The 5,393-nt window shown below is 36.6% G+C and overlaps 1 pseudogene; it reads right to left on the minus strand.

The window, feature by feature from the left end:
* Positions 1–1,708: 1,708 nt before the first annotated feature.
* LOC107132778 (trace amine-associated receptor 7a-like) lies at positions 1,709–2,740 on the minus strand (annotated as a pseudogene).
* Between the last annotated feature and the right edge of the window lie 2,653 nt (positions 2,741–5,393).

Here is a 5,393-nt window from a genome sequence, read left to right on the forward strand (position 1 = left end):
AAGTCCTGATATAGTTATAAAAACAGAAGAAATGTAGGTTAGGAAAGTTGAACAATTAATGATTTGTCTAGTACATGTCAAGCTCTACTAAAAAAAGACAAGTGAAAATGTATTGAACAAGATGTTAGAAGCACTTGTTTGAATCTGGAAGCTTTATGATATTCAGCAGAGTTTGTAAACACTTTAATTTTAGCTTTCTTATATTTAAAATGAGGAAATATGATTTCTCTATAGCTGTGAAACAGAATTAAAGTTACTGCATTGAAACCACTAAATGAAAATAAGCTGATAAATTCCAGTTCAGAACTGAAGAATTGTGGCTAAACTAAGCAGTCTAGAGTGCCTTTAAATCATGTCTATCATCTTTAATCATCAGATCAAGAGTTTCACACAAGTAGAATATAATCAGAAATAATTCACTATCTCAGGAAAAGTTTACCAATCTGAAGCATTTGTTTAACAATAGAAATGATGTGCTAATATAAGACTGATTTACAGCAAGCAAGAAATTACAGAAAAATAACAAGAATATATTGATGTGTATTTACTCCTGCTACAAAGATGTGACACTGACTTTTTAAATCTTGACGTCTGATGACAACAAAGCTAAACTTAGAATAGAATTAAGCAATTTATTTAAAAATTTTAAAAATTTATTTTAAAAAAAGATATACAACATCCTCCAATCTCAGTACCAAGAACAAGTCTGCATGTCTGAAAAGCTGGCTAAGTTGTATCCAACGTGAGTTGCTTAACTTATTCAGTTTCAAATCTGTGGATCCCACAGAATGCATTTATCGGCCTCTGTCTGCCATCCTTTACACTCTTCACTTCAGTTTTCTATTCTTTTGGACACATTTTTAATTTGAGCTTTTGTCTGAATCCTTGAAAACTCTTATAAGTAATTTTTGGAATAATGCAAAAGTGAGGAAATAGTAAGTTAATTTAAGATAAAGTACAATAATGAATGACAATCTTAGAAACCAATGCATGCAATAAACATAAGTTAACTGGTAAAATTTCTAAACACAGCTGAAATGTTATGAGCAGATAATCACCAAGTAGAAGCTCATTCAACAAATGAAAGTTATTTATGACACCAATTACCTTTCCCATAGTAAATAATTCAACTGATAGGGTAGTAAAGAACTCTGTCTCTGGATTGATTTTACCTGACTCTGATCATCATATCCCTGACTCAGAAATCTGAAAACCTGACAGTGCAGATTCAATACTTTGCCCTCCCTAGACCAGGACCTCTGGATCTTCCAGCTCCTTTGCATTTTAATAGAAAAATATTACAAAGGAATAAAGAAAACTCTTAACCAGGGATTGAACTATCATAAAGTAATAAAAGGGAGGATTTAGAATAACAAAAATATACTAGATCCTTGTCATGCATTCTTTTAAATTTTTTTAAGGATGCTATAAAGGGGAGATTATTAACTAGAGAAACACAGTGAAGTTCAGAGAGAAGTAGCACCCCCAGATCGGTGATAAAGGTTTCTGGCTCTAAGGTCATGCAGTTTCCATAACAACCAGGTTTTTATGTTATATTGATTAAAGAATGATGAAACTGAATTTAAGAGTTTAGGTCATATCAGAAGCATTTTGCCTTAGAAGATCTTGCACATAAATGATTAAGTTTTCTACCCAATGGTGTGTTCACTGTGAATCTATTTTCAATTTCTCGATCTTAAAAGTGAACTTACCCAGAAAATAAATTTACTGTCGAGGAATTCGCTCTCAAGACTTTGCCAGTGACAATGAGTTTGATGGCTTTTCGAAACCAAGGATAAAAGAAAGCATAAATCAAGGGGTTCATAGCTGAGTTATAATAAGCAATCCAAACCAGTATTTCATAAACATATGTGGGAGTGATGAAGCCTAGGAAGGCATCAGTGATGGCATCCAGGAAGTAAGGCAGCCAGGAGACCAGAAACGCTAGCACTGCCACGCCCAGTGTTCTTGCTGCCTTTCTCTCCCTCTTGGCCACTCTGTCTTGGTAGCTGTTTGAGCATCGCCCAGTCTTACTCCTCAGATTCTCAATTTTTCTAGCCTGCTGTTTAGCAATGAGGAAAATTTTGGAGTAAAGAACTATCATCACAAGGGTGGGGATGAAAAATAATAGAAAATTCACCAATACCCAACTCTGATTCACTGCAATTTGACAGCCTCCCACACAGGTGAGAGCACTTACTAGATCCTCCAGTCCAACTGCATTTGCTCCTGTGCCAAGAAGGGAAAAAGAATAAATAATCGAAAAGAGCCAGGAGAAGGCAATACACATGCCAGAAACAGACACAGTGAACCTGATTGGATAGACCAGGGGGTCAGAGACGGCAATGTACCTGTCCAGAGAGATAAAGCACAAGTGGTAGATGGAAGCTAGACAGAATGACACGTCAAAACAGGAATGAAATTGACAGTAACTCTCCCCAAAATACTAGCAGCTCTCCACGGACCTCACTATGCTGAAGGGCATCACAGTCACTCCCACCATGAAGTCCGCACAAGCCAGGGAAGCGATCAAAAAATTGGTTGGAGAATGCAGCTGCTTGAAGTGGAGAATGGAAATCATTACCAAGAGATTTCCAAATATAGCCAGCACAGCTCCAAAACCAAACATTGTGTACAGGATCAGGCGGGGACCTAGTGAGTAGGGGGTTTTCACACAGGATCCGTTCAGGTGCTCGTAGCAGAGCTGCACAGCTGCAACGCTGGATGAGCTGCTGTTCATGATGCTGCTGTCAGTAGCTTGTAAAGATTTGGAGAAGTTCTGTCCCTTTTCAGTCACACAAAATAGAGCAGTTTTCTATTTCCTGGTGGGAGAAAAAAAGATCTCATTGCACTGATTACCTTTGTTATAGTTACCAAACATTATCCCCATCACCCGTCATATATCCATATCAATCTGTGAATGTATGAAATAATAATATATTCCATTCAAATGTCCATAATCTTAGCTATTATTTTTCTTATAATTTAGAATTTAATTTAAAACAATATTCTAAATCAAATAAGAATTTAACAGAAAATAAATATTTCAAATATTCTTTGCCACAAAAGATTTCTTGCTTTACAATTTATCAGCATTCGTTTATTACCTGATCTATATATGGGGAATATTCCTCTTTGCCAAAGGTAGTAAATGTGTATGATTTGTTACTCATTGGTTACCTTTTACTACCCAACCACCCTCCCCAGACTGACTAAAAAGTTAATGACAAAACCCCCAGGAAGCACAGTCAATTCCCATGTCCAAAATTATCCACAGTGGAGTCCCTATACTGCAAGGTGTGAAAAAGAAGAAACTTACACTTAATAATCTCTGGTTAAAATGTATTGTTTCATGCATGGATACAAGAAAAACTCAAGAAAAACAAAGGAACACTCTCACGCAAAAACAAAGATGCAAACTAAACAAACTGAAGTCAAATACATATTAAAAGATGATACATCTTGATTAGAGTGTATTCAGAGAATGGAAGTTTGCTTTAACAATTCTATAATTCACCATTTTAACAGATTAGAATTCTATGACCATCCAATGAAATGCAAAAATGCATTTGATAAATTTTAACTTTTATTAACTGCTAAAAGAAAAAATTCTTAGCCAACTAAAAATACAAGAGATCTTTTGTATCTGAAGAGGTCTGTACTAAAAGGATCTATCGCATATGATATACCCAGCAGTGGAATTTGAGAGAATTCTCTTTAATATGAGTCAAAAAGCAAAGATGCTTCAGTGGGAGAAGATTTATAGGGTGTAAGTCCTTGCAAGACATCCATGAATTCACCTGCATTCCATTCATTCATGTAGGCAACATTTATATATGTTTATCTATTTAGAATTTATTTGGGCCAAGAGTCTTAAAGATAGGAGAGTACACAAGAAACATCCCCTGCCCTTTAAGGGTATCTTCATGTAACATGAGAGACAGACAGAAAATAGCAAGAATAATGTGCTTCAAGCTAAAATTAACACATATGAAAGATGTGAAGTGATGAGAAAAAGAACAAAGCTGGAAGTATCATGTTCCTTGACTTCAACTGATACTATGAAGCTGAAGTGACACAAAAACAGATGCACAGATCGATTGCCTCTGAATACAGAGCCCCAAGATAAGCTCACACTTATGGTCAGCTCATCTGTGACAGAACAGGCAATCTGTGACACAAATGGGGAAAGGACAGTCTCTTCAGTAAGTGGTGTTGGGAAAACTTTCACTTCTCAGAGAAATGGATTCTTAAGCTATGCTTGTACATATGGGGCCATGGGACACTTGGGGATTTCTAGGACCTGTCATGACTGCGTGCTACTCTCAGCAGCTCAGGAATCTTTTACTGTCCCTGTGCTGTGGCAGAGTGGTGAGATGATCTGTCAGGCTACATCTGTAGACAGCCTAGGTGACCATTTCCGCCCCACGGTCTCCATTCTTATTGACTTCTCTCCAGAAAATGGAGAATGAGCTCCCCCTACGCTTGGATCTTCTCCCTTCAAACATACTTGACTCTTATCAGTTTTCTGTCACTGCTTCAAGAAATCACCACAAACTTGATAGCTTGAAACAACAGAAAGGTATTCCCTGATAGTTCTAGAGGCCAAAATTATAGAATCCCAAATCAAGGTGTTACCAGGACCAAGCTTCTTCTGGAGGGTCTAGGAAAGAATCCATCCCCAGCCTCCTTTAGTTTCTGCTGACTTCCAGCCTTCTTTGGCTTGTGGCCTCATCACTCTAATCTCTGCTCCTGTTATCACATCACCTTTTTCTCTCTGTGGGTAATCTCCTAGTGCCTCTTCCTTAGATGAACATGCAGGGTAATGCCTTTAGTACTCAATCAAATAATCCAGGATAATTTTTCCATTTAAAAGTTCTTAATCACATCTTCAAGAGCTTTCTTTTTTCAAATAAGATTAGCATTGATGGGTTCTAGGGTTTAACATGTGGATCTCCATATAGGGCTTCTATAACCAATTACACGAGCTTATCATTTATTATCACTCAACTCAGACCATATTCAGAGAGATGGGTTACCCTTCCCAATAGACCTTCACTATTTTCTTACTAATTTCTGGTCTCTGATTATCCTTCCTACTCTTATTCCTGGATGCAAGGAAGTTTTGCTATTGTCCAGAACTAGTTCAAATGTATTGAATATCATTTCCTCCTGTCCCAACAGACTCTGGCCTTGTAAGTCTGAAGTGTTAGGAAAATAATCCTACTTATTCCTCATTTCAACCAAAGCAATCAAAATAGAATAGATGTTCTAAAGAGGTATTTCAAGTTTCTCTTATTCACAACTTGATTTTTTATTATATGGAAATTTTAAATTTTGAAACATGATGTTAAGAGAAAAATAGGAAGAAGAAAATGAGCATTGAAAATAAT

Source organism: Bos taurus, chromosome 9 (assembly GCF_002263795.3).
Source record: "Bos taurus isolate L1 Dominette 01449 registration number 42190680 breed Hereford chromosome 9, ARS-UCD2.0, whole genome shotgun sequence".
In the NCBI taxonomy this organism is placed as follows: Eukaryota; Metazoa; Chordata; class Mammalia; order Artiodactyla; family Bovidae; genus Bos; species Bos taurus.